At 38.4% G+C, this 18,047-nt stretch overlaps 1 long non-coding RNA gene across 1 annotated transcript in view; it reads right to left on the bottom strand.

Moving 5' to 3' along the window:
* LOC118766385 overlaps nt 1-12,091 on the bottom strand; it is a 34,490-nt gene extending 22,399 nt beyond the window's left edge. The window contains exon 1 of the long non-coding RNA XR_005002320.1: nt 12,065-12,091. This is a non-coding gene — a long non-coding RNA (uncharacterized LOC118766385). The remainder of the gene's footprint in view (nt 1-12,064) is intronic.
* Nucleotides 12,092-18,047: the final 5,956 nt, after the last annotated feature.

Raw genomic sequence — 18,047 nt, 5'->3', positions numbered from 1 at the left:
TGCTTCCACAGTTATTGCAAGATTTTATATAGCTCTTACACAGAGTGGAAACAAAATTGAATCTAACTTGTTTTAATTGAAAACAAGTTTGGATACTGAATAAAGGAAATAATTTTCATTTTCTCTACTTTTGCTTTATAAACTATATTACACATATAGATCGTTATTGATTAATGTGTAAAAGCCAAGAGTTTAGAATTATATATCATGATCCTTGCTGACCAAGCGGGAACAGTGATATCGTGGCTTCTGATATCGTAATGTGTGTGTCCTGGAAAACAATAAATATTTTTATCGTGACATCGTCGCCACAACGTACTCGTACACTTCAACTTAACTCAACAACCGAATTGCTTTTTGCCTCCAGTAAGCGAAGAACACTCAAGGAAAGCCTAATTTCATGCTAAACACTAACAAAATAGCTGTACCTTCGGGCAAGATAAAAATCGTGTATAGTGATGCCTTTATATCTGGTTCCTCTCTAACAATATTAAGGATACGGATAAGTGTTTTATATAACGAGGGGAATCTAGAAGGAAAAATAATCCTTACTAACCGAATTTCTCGCGATACAGGAGGGTAAATTCCACCGCAAAAAACTTTTATTAGTCTTAAGGAGAACAAAGCTGACTTTAGTTGCTTATTAACCAATCTAAAAGTTAATTAGAAATTAGTATAGAAATAACTTAGATTCCATTTTCCTTAGGAATAAAAACGTAGTAAATCTCCCATGATAGACTAATAACAAGTCTGTTATAGACTGGTTAAAGAAAAAGGAATTCTAAATAAAACTGAAAGTATACTCAATTTTAGAGCGTGGACATTTACACTTCAGTAACAAAATCCAATGTCTGAGTCACCAATAGTCACATATTTTTTGCCAAGGCCGAGACCTACCTATATTGTTCGCATACAGAATCCCCTTTTTGCAGAAGCCGGTCTATACAAGGATGACAACCTTATCATCAATGGAAAAATCAATGTGCATTATCTCAAGAGCCTTAAAAAGTATCATATTTTATTCATCCAGCGTATGAATTTCAAAGCAACCTTTGGCATGAATATTAGATATGAAATTTGATCTGCTTTCTGTAACCGTCAGGCTTTATAGTAAACATAACGGAAAGCTATTATATGCTAATGATGCTTTCACATATCCATCCTTCATACTAAAATACATGGTTAGTAATGATATGGCTTTTAACAATATCTCTTCTTAATATAATGGCATACTCTGTAACAGAGGATTTCCAGAGCATATCTTCCATATGTTGGTAGTGTAGATAACAGCAAAAGTTCTCAAAAAAAAAAGAAAACTGGAACTAGATTTGCTTTGGAGTTCAACTCGTCAAAATTAAAAGGCGTTAAGACTAATCTAGCTAGATGATGTTTAGAATTTATTATCATGACATTTTCCCCAGGCACTGCAAGTATTATAGAATATTCAAAGGAAGATCTCTGAATGTTAGCTATTTTAGCAGAAAATTTTGCCGCGTCCATTAACCCCTTAACATCGGTTGACGTAAATTTACGCGAGTTGTTTAGTCGCTTTGAATCCGATGATGATAATATACGCAGCCCTATCTGCTGCGGTTTTCTACTTATTTGTGTACCATTGATATAAATATCCGCCATCACTGATGCAATCGATAACAGAGGCCACCGTGCAAATTTCAAGGAATTCGATAGGTTTGTTAGAATCTTCATGTAAATATTTCTCACTATTACCTCACTGTAACATATTACCTCTGAGAATGTCTTTCTCTATTATATGCCCGTTTAGCTGGGTATAGAAGATTTACATCAGAGGCACCAATGCATTTTTAGACCGCAACCTATTATCCACCACGTACCTCCCAGCGCTTCCTCATAACCACAGATCGAAACTTCATCGCCATAATAGTATAAAAGCAGTAGATTTGGCTGTTACACCACCATTTCCACTAAGGTTTGCTACCAAATTTGTAAAGGTTCAGCAAAATCTTGTGGTCCTTCATGGGATTTACAGTCGCATCCAGCTAGGCCAGTTTCGTTAAATTTATGGTCCTCCCAGTGATGACAGTTTATATTAAAAAAACTGTGCATAATTTACAGCGGTCCACGTACATATACGCCGAACCATTTTCTTGCATTAATTGCTGAGTGACATCAGTGCAACCGAATGGCCTGATAAAAAAAATAACGTCACCATGGGGTTAAACTGCACAATGCTGGTGCAGTGACTCAAGCAAGCCTAATGGTTATGATGAGAGATGACAGCCCGAAATATAATTGCACAGACCCTGGTTGTACCATCTAAAAGGCCAAGGCACAGGTTCATAGTACAACATACATAACTCAACCTGGAGATATAGAAAGGGGCTTCAAACGAGAATTTATTTATACAAATTTTCCTTAATATGCCCGAAGAACAAGCAGACAACAAATTTATTGAATCCCTGATGGAAATTTTGAGAAACTGGTATGTATACGTATATACATGTATACGTATACATACATGCGGAAATGTCTCGGAGGTCTTTCGCGAGCCGGTCAAGCAAGCGGCGTCCCGTTTGGCCGATGTTCAGAGAAGGACAGAGAGAGCAGGTGATGCAGTAGATGACCTTGTTAGAAGTGCTGGTGAAGGAGTCAGTGATATTATAGGGTCGATGATGGGTGCCTTTGGATGGTGGTGTTGGAGAGGTAAGGGCAAGTGCTCCAGCGTGGGCGAGAGCAGGAGAACGAGCCGGTTGGGGAGGTTGGGTTTGGGTAGAAACTGTGGACCAGGAGATCACGTATGTTGTGGGTTCGTTTGAAGGAGGGGCTGAGTCGGTTAGAGAAGATGTGCAAAGTGGGGGGGGTCGAACTGGAATCACTGGAAGGCTCAGAAAATGTGCATTAGAGAGGCAGGGTAGAGGGGTGGTAGGTAATGGGAAACGGGAGACGAGTGACGGGGGGTGCGAGGGTAGAGAGCAGATGCATGGTCTACGCAAAACGCTCTGGCAAGGGCGGTGTGGATAGTGGTGAGGGGATACCCACGTAGGATGAAGTAGCGAGCCAGGAGTTGAGATTGAGTCTCAAAGTCATGGTTGTCACTGCAGAGCCTGCGCAGATGGAATAATTGGGAATTGTAGATAGAGAGATTAGTGTATTTAGGGTGGGAGGAGGAGAAGTTGAGGTATTTGCGTGTTTGTAGTACATAGAGGTAGTGAGAGTGCAGTGATGAATGCTGTCCGAAATATCGAGAAAGGCGACGGAAGTGTTGGAAATAGTGCAGGAGAAGTGGAGGGCAGGATGGAAATATTTGACAAAAGAGAGGAAGAAGGCTAGTTCTTCGCAGAAGAGTGAGGTCGCACCAATACCGTCGTCAATATGACGACCGTATTATTCGGGAGTGGGGCCAGTGAAACTTAAGAATATTTGGGCCTCAACGTAGCCAACGAGCATGTTCGCATAGTTGGGGCCCATTCTCGATCTCGTGGACACACCCGAAACCTGCTGGTAAAAATCACCCGTGAACGAGCAGTCAAGCGAGAGAACAAGTTCGGCCAGACGAAGAAGTGTGGATGTGTCAGGTTGAGGATTGGGTCGAAGATCAAGGTAGTGATGGAGTGCCCGAAGCACCTCGTGGTGAGGGATCACTGTGTATAGTCTCTTGATGTCAAGAGTGAAGAGAAGTTTAGAGGGGCCTGGAGGGACGGAGAAAGGGCTGAATAGACGACGAGCATGGTTGGTGTCATAGATGTGAGAGAGGAGGGAAGCCGCTAGGGGTCAAGGACACGGTCAAGATATCTGGAGATGAGTTCGGTGGGGCAGTTGTAGGAGATGCTGGGGCGATCAGGGTTGTTAGGTTATTGTGGGGGTGCGAGTGGTGCGGACAATGAGGTTGGAGGCGGTGGGGGGACGGGAGGAGGAGATGCGATCATGGATAGTGGAGGACACCGCCTGTGTATATATGTATATATATATATGTATATATATATATATATATATATAGACCCACCCACACACACGTACACACACATACATATGTATATCATAGTTCTTTGTGTATTATATATGTTCACATTATGTAGATCAAATCAATTTCATTTCCCCACTTCAAGCATTTGTCAAAGACGTGTAGAGATAAAATCGCTTATTTCAGAATCATTTGAATAACGTCAACATTAACTGACAGAGACGATTAAAGGTTAAACTGTGCTCTTTTGTGACAGAAATAATTTCAAAAATCATTTCTTTCAAATGTTACTATATATATCTGGTTTGTTATTCGTATAAGATAATACAGAATGGGACATTCTTTCAGGCAATATTTATATAAAGAACTTGCATACTATTTGTTGAACGATTTACAGGAATATTTTGGTCAAAAATTAATGCAAGTAAAATCGATACATCAGGTAAAGCTAATCTAGAATAATATATGAAAGTTATTTTAAATTTGTAGCTGTTACGTTTTATAGAATTCGTTACGAACTGTTAACGTCAATAATCACATTCTCTCGTTCTTTTGCTGAGTTCCTCTCTACCACGCTAAATATACATCTCCATATAATAAAGAGATAAGTTAAGTTAATAACAGCGATTTACACTTGCATACTAAATGACACGTATAACGTGATATCGTGGAGGCGCAATGCCCCAGTGGTTAGGGCAGCGGATTCGCGGTCAGAGGATCACGGTTTCGATTCGCAGACCGGGCGTTGTGCGTGTTTATTTCTCTCACTCTTTCTTCTTGTTTCTTGGATAACGCTGCGATGGACTGGCCTCCCGTCCAGCTGGGGAGAACACATACGCCTGAAATACAAACTGGAAAACAGGGCCCATGACCCTGGCTAGGCTTGAAAAGGGCGCATAAATAAATAAATAAAAAATAATGTGAAATCATTCTTCACGGCGATACTTTGTTATCAACTGTGTATCTGTTTACAACAGCTGTACAAGTATAAGTCTCTATGATTATTTATAAATTCTTCTTTGATTTTCATATTTCTGAATACAGCTAGCTTGGGCTAAAATGAAAACTACGTAATTTTGTAATGCAATTATTATTGAATACTTACTGAAAACCCCTGCTATTAGTTAAGTACTACACATTTTGTTCTCCTATATTATACCAAGATATCAAAAACGTGTCTTAAAATGATTTAGACGATTCTAAGAGGTGGTACTATTATTAAATTAGACGCGGTTTGGGATGATTTTGATAGAAACATATCTAAATGTTGTACTCACACACAAATACACACACACAAACACAAACAAACACACACACGCAAGCATACACATGCATATGCACACATATTTTTTATATATGTGTATGTATATGTATGACTAAATTATTTCCAAGGAAAAGATCACTGGAAAACTCTGCCATTGAAATGCTCTTTATAATATAAATCAGTGGTTATCATTTTGTGTATTTTCGTCCGTGTATATGTGTATGTACACGCGTGTGCATCGTTGTGTGTGGGTGTGTGTGCGTGTGCGCGCACGTTCGTGTGATTGTTAACAAATTATATATAAGCCAAAATATGCAGGCTCTCTAAAATAGGTTATAGATGCGGACATGAAAATAAATTCCAAGACATTGATAGTTGAAAGACTCTAAAAATACAGAATAAATACGCATATTCTTTTTTCTCAGTAAATTATTCTTTCCTAAGCCTAAAGAAGCAAATATAACATTATATATGTATGTGAGTATGTTTGTCAAGCACAATCCATCAAAATTATTTATCAATACCAAAACGCCATAATATGTTGTTCCAGGAATGCTGCAGTTTTCTACTGAAGTTTATTAGGGCATTCATCCAGAAATAGACTAGATTCATTCTTTTAATGGCTCGCATCGTTCCTATTCATATATCGGCAAGGTCATCAAAGAGAATTGAAACAAATTGATAATATTTTGCTTTCAGTCCATGGAGATTGTGGCTAGGTTCCAAAATGATTTCAACGGAAGCGCTGCCTTGTGAATAATACATACACTTTCTATTCAAAATATTTTTTGTGGTGGATTGCTTAAACGTAACTTCACCCATATACACACTGTGTGTACTAATATATATATATATATATATATATATATATATATATATAATATATATATATATATATAAATAATAGAAATATTAAAATTACTAAGTCTCTCTAAAGAAGATTACGGCGGCGTTACTGGATATTAATAGTTACCGTCATACTAATATGGTAGTCTATAAATATAAGACTAAAGCTGTCGCTGATTAGCTTCAAGAGGCCATCGCCTCTAGCTAGCTATTTGACACACAAACCTGCGTCCATTACAAACCTTCGAACAGGGGAGGTCAGCCTCTTCACCTTGCTAGTCAGACATCTGCAGACATGTTTCAGGGCTGTTGCCCTTTATCAATGCACCATAGTCAGACCCGCAGGTGTCGCTATTATCTTTATTATAGGTACGATGGCCCGAATTAAGAGGGGATATTACAAAATAGGACGTGGGGTACATAAATTTAAGAAATCGAAAAATATGATATGAAAATGAATTATTTGTAATGAATTAAATGGAATGGCTTACGAGCCCCCCAAAACTCGTAGTTTCATTTAAAATACAGTTCTGCTATACTGAGCGTTCATCTGTAATGTATTCTATTAACTTCTCCTGGTCTACAATCGCTGGCAAACTGTCGTAACGGATATATTGCATTTCACAAACAGTCGAAAACACACTTTTCAATTTTATAAATGTCTCTTTCTCTACAACCGCCGACTTCACTTGGTCATCAAATATTTTTGGATTCAGCCTAACCCTGATTAAACCTTTCTTAGCTGCCAGTCTTTTTTCGATTTCTTTGTCTTTCATATACAATATTACTACCTTAAGATTTTTTTCCTTCGGGTCTTCTTCCTTCCTTACATACTTTTAACTTCTCTTTCACTCTTCTTCCCCATTCTTGGTCTGCCGTTAAATTTGCCGGTTCTCTCGCTTTCGCTTTTGTATTCTTATCTTCGCACGTTCGATCTTCCATCTCGTCTATTGTCTTATTTTTAGCTTTTTTCTTTTTTTGAACTTTAGGTGGTGATTGCACCCTCGCTCTCTTTCTATCTACTTTTCCTTCTGTGTTTTCCATTCCTTTCTCCAACTCGTCACCACTTTCCTCATTTTCTGTGTTTACACATTTTTCATCTGCCATTTGCAATATCTCTGTCAGAGCTTCCAATATTCTCGTCGGACACACATCTTTCATGTTGCCTCTAATTTTACACTTGTAGCACACTGGTGGTCTCCCCTCCACCACGACTCTGAGTCTCGTCTCGTCGGGGAACACCAACTCCTCTGGGATGTTATACAGGTCTGGTATGGTTATATGAACCAAAGCCTGCACCGCATAACCCCACCACTGTACATCTTTCGATTTTTCTACTTTCAATATTTCAACGCTTTCTTTGCAGTTGAATACCGCTGCCGCTAAGATTCTTTCCATGTTCAGCTCCGGCGAAATCTTACTGATTCGTATTCTTACTGCCCTTTTTCCACGATAACTTGGTAATAACATCCATTTTTCTGTTTTCAGTATTTGCGTGGCGTTCTTCTTCGCTTCGTCTTCGTTTTTAAAATGAACGACCACTGTTGCGTATTTTCTACCTCTATTATAGAAGGTAGGTTCTCCTTCAACTCCATTCAGACAGCGCTCGATTTCCTCTATCCGTGCCATTTCTCCTTTCTTTGAAGACACGTTCCACGTTCTGTCAGTTATAATACGTTTCTCTGAATCTTTCGCTTCTTCTTCAGGTGGTGTGATCCTCACACAGTCACCTTCTCTCTTCAAGCTGTCGAAATAATTCTTCAAAATCTCCTTCTTGACTGTAACTTCTTCCAACTGTAGTTCGCTCGCAGCCAGGCCCTTGCCTGCCGCTCCCGCATACGTTTGGGTTTGCATTTTTGAGAAAAAAAATTCCCAGCGCCGCAAACGCTTCCACCAACGAATTCGATCTCACAACTGCGACTCAACAATAACGCTTTATTTACCTAGGAGATTACGGCAGCGTTACTGGATATTAATAGTTATCGTCATACTAATACGGCAGTCTTATAAATATAAGACTAAAGCTGTCGCTGATTAGCTCCAAGAGGCCACCGCCTCTAGCTAGCTATGTGAAACACGAACCTGCGTCCATTACAAACCTTCGAACAGGGGAGGTCAACCGCGTCATCTTGCTAGTCAGACATCTTCAGACATGTTTCAGGTTTGTTGCCCTGTATCAATGCAGCGTAGTCAGACCCGCAGGTGTCGCTACTGAAATATTTATTATAGGCACTGAGGCCCGAATTAAGAGGGGATATTACAAGACAGGACGTGGGGTACATAAAGTAAAAAAAATCGAAAATTATGAATTGAAATGGATATTTATAATGGATGAGATGGAACGGCTTACGAGCCCCCCAAAGCTCGCAGTTTCATTTAAATTACAATTTCACAATTTACAATTTTACAATTACATATATTACTCTGCTACGTTTGGTACTCGTCTGCATAGACTGGTCTTTCATCTGTTATATACTCTAGTAAGCCTTCCTGATCCACATCAGCTGGTAAGGTGTCATAACGTAAATATAACCATTCAAATGCGCTATATTCCTTCAATTTGCGTACCGTCTCTTTCTCCACGATTACCGCCTTCCAATATTTATCAAATATTCCTGGGGTCAACTTTACTCTAATTAAGTCTTTCCTACCTGGCAACATCTTTTCCAAATTTAAGTCCTTGTCGTATAACATTGCCACTCTGTGTTTCTTTCCCTTGAGTCCTCCTCCTCTCTTACAAGCTTTCAACTGCTGTTTCAATTTTCTGTCCCATTCTTCAACTGCTTTTAGCGGTTCACTAACTTCTGCTTTTGTATCCTCTTCTCCCGTTCGGTTTTCCTTCTCGTCAGTAATCTTGTTTTTCGCTTTTTTCTTCTTCTTTTTTTGTTCTTTGGGTGGTGATTCCACGCGCGTTCTTTTTCTATTTTCTCTCTCCAACTCGTCACCACTTTCCGCATTATCTGTAGTAACGATTTCTCCCTCCTCCACACACGCATCTTGCAACTCATTCGTTAAAGTCTCCAGTGCTATCGTTTTCTCCTGTACTTCTCTCAGCGGACATACATCCTTCATGTGGCCTCTTATTTTGCATTTGTGACACACTGGCGGTCTCCCCTCCACCACGTCTCTGAGACGTGTCTCGACGGGGAACACCAACTCCTCCGGGATGTTATACAGGTCAGGCATTGTAATGTGGACTAACGCCTGCACTGCATAACCCCACCACTTTACATCTTTTGATTTTTCGACTTTCAACATTTCCACGTTTTCTTTGCAATTAAACACCACTGCTGCTAAAATCCTTTCCATATTTAGCTCTGGCGAAATCTTGCTTATTTTTATTCTGACTGCCCTTTTCCCGCAGTAGCTTGGTAAACACATCCATCTATCAGTTTTTAAAATTTTCGTTGCGTTCTTCTTCGCCTCGTCTTCACTTTTAAAGTGGACGACCACCGTTGCGAACTTTCTACCTCTGTTATAGTAGGTAGACTCTGCTTCTATTCCTTTAAGACAGCATTCAACTTCCTCTATCGGTGCCACTTCTATTTTCTTCGAAGTCACGCTCCATGTTTTGTACGTTATAATCTGTTTCTCCGCTTCTTCCGCTTCTTCTTCGGGTGGTGTGACCTTCACACAGTCACCCTCCCTCTTCAAGCTGTCGAAATACTTGTTCAAAGTCTCCATCTCGACGATGACTTCTTCTAACTGCAACTCCTTCGCAACCAGGCGCTTGCCTGCTGCACCCGCATACGTCTGGGTTTCCATTTTCGTGAAAAAATCTCAAAAACTTCACCACGCCGTAACAACTTCCACCACCGGATTCGATCTCACGAACCGCTACACCACAATAACGTAGTCAAAATTTTTCCGACGCCAAAAAATATAGCTACACAACAATAACGCAATCAGAAATATCGGTCACCAAAAACAAAAAGCGGGTGTCGCTACTGACCGTCTGTTCGAAGATTTTATTTACCTAGTTACAGTGGGATACATCCACTTGTTTTCAATAATAGAAATATTAAAATTACTAAGTCTCTCTAAAGGAGATTACGGCAGCGTTACTGGATATTAATAGTTATCGCCATACTAATATGGTAGTCTATAAATATAAGACTAAAGCTGTCGCTGATTAGCTCCAAGAGGCCATCGCCTCTAGCTAGCTATTTGACACACGAACCTGCGTCCATTACAAACCTTCGAACAGGGGAGGTCAGCCGCTTCACCTTGCTAGTCAGATATCTATAGACATGTTTCAGGGTTGTTGCCCTTTATCAATGCAGCGTAGTCAGACCCGCAGGTGTCGCTACTGATCGTCTATTCGAAGATTTTATTTACCTAGTTACAGTGGAATACATCCACTTGTTTTCAATAATAGAAATATTAAAATTACTAAGTCTCTCTAAAGGATATTACGGCAGGGTTACTGGATAATAATAGTTATCGCCATACTAATATGGTAGTATATAAATATAAGACTAAAACTGTCGCAGATTAGCTCCAAGAGGCCCGACGATTTTGTATGTATATAAGTGTCTATTCACTAAAACCACGAGAGATCCGAAAAATATATATAGTATCATCTTGCATATATTTTTCTTATGTAACGTTCAGATATGTTCAAATATGACGCCATATTTCTATATTATGACATTTAGCACTAAAGCTGCATTGATTTGAAGACTTGTCATTTTCGATTTATTATGGCAAATTGAAGTTTGTCTTCCATAAAATTGTGTCCTTAATATAGAGCTCTAAAATTTATTATGCCGTGCACTCTTGTACATCTCAAAAATTATCATAGATTATACTAAATCCTACTTCAGCAACTTTTGTCGTCCGTAGGAAAGTATTTTTTGAATATTTTTTTCATAGGAAATAGTTGTTTAATGTCTTTCAATAAAATCGTAATTTTGCTTGTAGAGACATACAGCTGCCGTAAATAAGAAAGATCTAAACACGCATGAATATTCAGAACTTTGATAGATCGTGACCTCAATTTAAGAATACAAAAAAACTAGCAACAATACAATTTGACCATCTTTAAATCTGGTTGAGTTATGACAAGAATTCTTACAGGGGCTTCATAAATGTTCGATAATCAATATCGCTGTAATTCTACACTGATCTGAAAGGAGTGATGCATTTTTATTGGCAGAGTAACAAATTTTGCACAACAACAGTAATACGCTGTTTTGTTTCCATAGCGGATGTACTCCGACATATTCAATTCAGGTGGGAATATTATGAACATTATTGAGGATAAGATGCACATATATAGTATATACGCCTACAGATTGCTATAGGCTTTTGTATGTGCATGTATATATATATATATAATATATATATATATATATATATATATATATATATATATATATATATATATATATATATAAATACATACATATGCATATATATATAGATATATATATATATGTCTATCACTTTTTGAGATGCATATTAGTGGTTTTATCTCTAATTTATATTATATATATATATATATATATATGTGTGTGTGTGTGTGTGTGTGTGTGTGTATAAATATATATATAGCTGAATTCCTGGAGACCCACACACTCCTAAATGCAAATCATTGGCTTCCGCTGTGGTAGGGCCTGTATAACACAGCTCTTACACCATATTGATGATGTACTCAAAGCCTTGGGAACAGGTTCGAACTCTGATGTCATATATCTTGACTTCAGTAAAGCGTTCGACAGGGTAGACCATAATATCCTACTCTCAAAATTGGCAAATGTTGGAATCCGTGGAAAAGTTCTACACTGGATCAAGTATTTCCTGGCGAATAGAACACAACATGTTGTAGTTGACGCAGTCCACTCAAGCCCAGCAAAAGTCACCAGCGGTGTCCCCCAGGGGACTGTCTTGGGTCCGCTACTCTTCATAATTTACATAAACGACCTTTCCAGTGTCGTACATTACTGCAAAGTGAAAATATTTGCTGATGACACTAAGCTCCAGCAAATCGTCAATGAAGAAGCAGACCGAACTCAACTCCAGTCTGATCTATATGCTGTGAGTCAATGGGCAGACAGAAACAAAATGCAACTGAACGAGGGAAAATTTGAGCTGATGCATTTTAGAAGAAATTCCTCACTAGAACAGCCATACTCACTTCCTTCAGGGGAACCGCTCGCAGCCTCTAACAATATCAGAAACCTGGGTGTAATTGTTGATGACGATCTCAGTTGGAGTGCAGATATAGCTCGTAGGATGAGTTCCTGGATCTTAAGAACAAGGTGTCATCATACCACTTTTCTCCTCCTTTGTAAGGCCACAACTCGAATACTGCTGCCCACTGTGGTCTCCCCATACAAGACAAAACATCTCGAGGATTGAATCACCCCAGAGGGCACTCACTAAAATAATTGAGGGCATGGCTGCTCTCGATTATTAGGATCGCCTTAAGGCCTTGAAACTCTACTCTCTCCAGCGTCGCCGTGAGCGGTACATCATTTGTACGATGTGGAGAATATACCGCCAACTTTGCCCAAACGACCTGAACATTAGCTTCAAGGTTCATCCAAGACTGGGACCACGGGCCATACGTCCCCTGCCCAATTCCAGATCACAGTATATATGTTCACTGCAACATAATTTCTTTTCCTCAACAGGCCCTGCCCTATTTAACATTGTCCCGAAAGGGATCAAAGAGGAAAAGGATCCCATCAACTTTAAACGGAGTGTGGTTAGATTCCTTCAAGGAATACCAGATAAGCCACCCATAATTGGATACAACTAACACAACAAAAACTCACTAATTGAATGGACCATAAACAAAACTTGACTTAAACAGGATTCAAATAATCCTATCAGGTTGTGCTATTAAGTTAGACATGGCCTGGACCAATCTTTGGTCGAAACATATATAAGTTTATCTAAGTTTATATATATATATATATATATAAATACTTTGCAAGTTATTATTTCTTATTCCCTATCGATTCCTTATATATCTTGATTCTACAGCGTACTCAATGCATACTACATTTGAGATAAAGAGAAAATAGAAATAACCGCCCCTGTATGACCTGACAAAGTGCTTAGATTATTAGACATTTCTGGAATATAGTAATCTCTGTAGAATTGCAGTCTTGCCACATCAGTGACAGCTTTTTGCTTCACTTTAAATCTGTGTGTTGAGATGATTACCAATTTTGAAAACTTTACGGTTTTCATGCCTATGTCGATGTTCAGTTGGCAAGGTGACTGTGTTGCAGGCTTTGTTTCATGTGAGGAGAAAATGCATTTTATAGCTGAGATTTCTAGTTTAGTTTCTTGGAGACGCTTCTGTAGTAATCGTTAGTAATTTATGAATGATACACTCTTACTGCTATAAAGGTGACACGGAAAAATTCATGTAGAGATGGAAATTAAATATTTGAGAAAACCAGAACAGGCATAATTTGTTGCTGCGTGGCAGAAGTATGTACTGAGATCAGCGTCGTGTTATGTTTAATTCCTGTGCTGAAAGCAATAAGGTGTATTTTTAACGAAATATGTCAAACGACAGTGTGTTACAGAAAAAGTCGTTAAGCCGCGGAGATAAAGATGGAGAGGAAAATAATGCAGCGATACTGTGAAACACCGGTCTTTGAGGAAACAATCAATCAAAATGACAACAGACGTGAAAAGACAATAAAAAATGATTTCCTGGAAATTATGAGGTTATACATGGTTTAATATTATCTTATACTAATGAAAACATCATTACGTTTTCTGATATTCTCCAGGGCAAACCGCGGCTGGCGTGTAATGAAAATAAATCGACTGTATCTACAGTTGATTTCATTAGATACAAAGCATTCTTAGAATTATTGAAGAAAGACACATGAAATATACATAGCTTATTCCAACATTAACATCTAGCAATGTGTATTTCATCAGAAATTCTCTGTGTACATTGCGATGAATAAAATTTGTTCAGCTCTATTTAGAATTAATATTGCATGTATCTATCAAACAGAATATTAATGTTGATAATATTAATTTATGGAACAGATTTTGTATGAAATATTCTGATGTGTTTTAAATTTATGCATTTTTTTTTCCTGAATATGTATTTTCATAAAATATAAGTGCTTGGAAAGATAATAGTGAACTCGTCTATTAAAAATTTACTATAAGTCCTTGCAAAAATCAAACACCCCCGCTATTCTTTCTCAGTCAAGGCATTGAATCCATATCTGTGTGTGTGTGTGTGTGTGTGTGTGTGTGTGTGTGTGTGTGTGTGTGTGTATGTGCATTTGTGCACGTGTGTGGGGTGTGTGTATGCTTAAGTCTACTCACTCAGGTAAGCGGAAGAATTGATCCGCAGAGAATCTCAGAAAAAAAAGAAACGCAACTTCCGGGAGAGTGGGTAAGTCCATCACATCGCACCCAGCACTCAGCTGATACCTATTTTATCGATTGAAGTGGAGGAAATATAAAGACGATAAATTTGAATACAAGACGTAAAGACTGATGAACTAAGCTGTTTGTCTTATATGCTGACGATTCAGCCAACAAACCACTTTAGTCTAACAAATTATCATAAATATGTTGTCCAGTTCTCTACTTAATATTCTTTTAACTAATGTCTCTGAAGTTGAACAATGAAAACGAATATTTATCGTGTAGTACAGTACGCCTAGACATCACAGGTGACGTCGTAGGCTTAGTATAAAGTATAAGACTCAGAAATACCATGATTTCATTTATTGGTAAAAGTGTCTACGAAGTCGCAAGCAGCGTCTACGAAGTCCCTTTCCCTCTGTCTTGGCCTAAGCAGTACTCTTCCTTTGCAATTCAACTACACAATCTGGTGGCGTAATTGTTGCTTCTCTTAGTTCAGAAGAAGCGGCAATAGCTTGAATCCATTCAGCAAGTTTTCGGACATGAGGCCGATATGATCATGAAACTTTGAAAGCAGCTCCTTAACCAGCATTTCTTGCCTGATAACGTTGAATATACGATGAAAGAAGCCACACGAGTCTACCACAACGTATCATCAGATGAATGGATGCGCGAAAGATCATGCTTGGATATGTTAGAAGACTCTGGAATGAGAGTAACATTGATCATCAAAGCAATAGATCATGGGCCAAAAACCAGATTACTACCTTACATTTCGAAGGGTAAGTGTGTGAAATCCAGGAACAAGAAACGTCAATATCTGTGGGCATGTGCGTCTCCTTTGGTCATGTATTGAAGGTTATCAAGCGAGGAATGCTGTTCAAGGAGCTGCTTTCGAAGTCTTATGACGTTATCGGCTTCTTATATGCAACTTTGGACAAGGGATGCGCGTCAATGGATACCTGATGCACAAAAGAGCCTCAGACACACGTAAATCAGTAACATGTGACAACACATGCAATCTCTGTGGCGTTAAGATAGAGGACATTACCCACATCATAAGCATTTGTCCGAAAATGTCATCGCGTTTATATCTGCCGATGGGATATATTGTAACTAAGACACTCCATAATGGGACCTGTCGGAAGGATAAACCTCAGACCACTGATATGAAATGTCAGATCTTTTCTACCCTAATGAGGGGGACTGGACTTATGCATGAATGGGCTACTCCGACGCGGAGTAGCCCATTCATACATAAAAAAATAAGAAGTACGATATGTGATTTGCAAACGCAAATAAGAATTAAATATGATATATATAAATATAAAAAGGAAAAGATATGCAATTGAAAAATATGATAATACACACACACACACACACACGCCCGCACGCACATACACACGCACGCACACGCATACACACTCACACACACACACACACACACACACACACACATATATATATATATATATATATATATATATATATAATATATATATATATATATATAAGTAAAAATATAAATACATATACATATAAGAAAAAAAGATATACACATATTTACAGATATTTTGTTGGATTGTTGTTGACTATTCAGGAATTCCTCCGCCCTTTGCCTGGTCTTATGTTTCATCTCACAGAATGTCCAAAAACACCCGCCTCACCAAGTCAGCCTGGTGGGGTTGCAAGTTTAGTCGCCGAGTAGCCGACCATGCGACAGTTTATACTGGATTACATGTTAGAAGTAGAACTCAAGGACGACCTGACATAATAGAGTTGGAAAGGACTATGTTTCATGGCCTATGTTTCATGGCCTGTTTTAAGTCGACATGTGATTGGAAAATGTAATAACAGTAGTGTAGCTCTTTTAACGTTTTGTACTGAGAATAATCTGGTTGTCACCAACACTCTGTTTAAGCAGAAGAGTAAATAAAAAACCACCTGCACGCACCCAAGATCTAAGCACTGGCATCTCATAGATTATATTCTGATCAAGAAACGTGATATGGAAGACGTTTCTAGCATTCAGGTTATAAGAGGGGCAAAGAGCTGGACTGACCATCTAGTGCGTGGAAAAAGAGATTTTTCGATAATGCCTATGGACGTTTGCTTCTGACTGTCACCGTTGTGAATAAACTGAATAACAATAAGTCTTCAGGGTCTGATGGAACCTGTGCAGAAGATATATAGGGGTGACAAAACGTTTGAACTCTTAAATATATTAATTTGTCACTGTTGGAGAACTGAAAAAGTCCCTCAAGACTGGATTGATGCCGTTTTAGTGTATAATATCTACAACATAAGTAGTTGTCCGAAAATGTCATCACGGTTGAATCTACCAATGAGGAATGATGTTGTATCTAGGTCACTCAATAATAAAATCTGTCGGAAGGATAACTCCGAGGACAAATAAGTAAAAACTCACAGTATGGTAGAAGAAGCCACTCGTAATAAAAAGGAGTAGTGTTGAAATATCCCAATTAAAACCTCAATAAAATGTAAGCACTACAGAATTGATATAACGGTTTGGAATGGAGAAGAGACACTGTGTACAATTGTGGAAAATAGCTGCCCAGCGGATATTAACATAAAGCTGAAGGTAAGTGAAAAATAGAATATCTACTATGAAGTATTGAGAAATCTGCTGTTAGTCTATCCAGATTGCAAGTTCAGGTTTATCCCTGTAATTATTGAGATGTCTAACACACTGCCTAAATACCAAGCTTGAGAAATTAGGCTTCTCAAAACCAGAAAGGAGAAATCTAATTCGAAGACTACAGATCCAATCCATCCTGAATGTTATCATTGAAATACATATGAGCATGTCTAGATATGCAACTATATGCATGAGAATACTTACATAAAACAAAACGTACTAATCTGTACATATACATGCATACATACAAACAAAAACACGCTGTTGTTGATGTTGAAATTCCAATGAAGGAGCACTGGATCTAGGTTAGAAACCCGTTCTTTCTGTATTGGCAACAAATCTTGAAATAAATCTGATCAATGATATGCATACATATATATACATGATATGGTGGCCAGAATTATCTGGAACAGGACAACGAAAAATAGAATATCTACAAAACGAAATTGACCATTATTGAACCCGTAACGTCAAAAGAATACTGGTGGAACTTTAAAATTTAAACATCCACCAATTTAAACATAACCGACGAGATATTGTTGTGTGGGACCACAAAGAATACGTACGTTCTGTTGTGGAAATCAGCTGCCCCTGGGCACGAATGAGATGAGAATAAAATATAAGCGAAAGAGGACATCTATGGAATATTAATAATGAGCTTGGAAATCTAGTACCCATGATACACTTTGAGCTTCATACCTGTCATTGTTAGAGCAACAAGATATAAACCGACCCGTCTGGAGCAAAGTATCGCCGAACTTGGAATCTTGGGGAGAGAACGCAAATCCTCAGTTTATACGCTACGAATGATCGTGATATCTGGGACTATGAAAATCTGCAACACCTTCCTAAGAGTTGAAAGATATGAATGATGCTGGTTATAACCAAATGTTATACATACATGCATACATACAAGTCAAGTTTTGTTAGAACTCTACCTTGTGGGTAGTAAAGAAATAGGTATTTCGTCTGTTTTTACG

Source organism: Octopus sinensis, linkage group LG1 (genome assembly GCF_006345805.1).
Source record: "Octopus sinensis linkage group LG1, ASM634580v1, whole genome shotgun sequence".
Lineage (NCBI taxonomy): Eukaryota > Metazoa > Mollusca > Cephalopoda > Octopoda > Octopodidae > Octopus > Octopus sinensis.
Note: the sequence above shows the minus strand (reverse complement) of the source record. Positions and strands in the feature narration are given on the sequence as shown.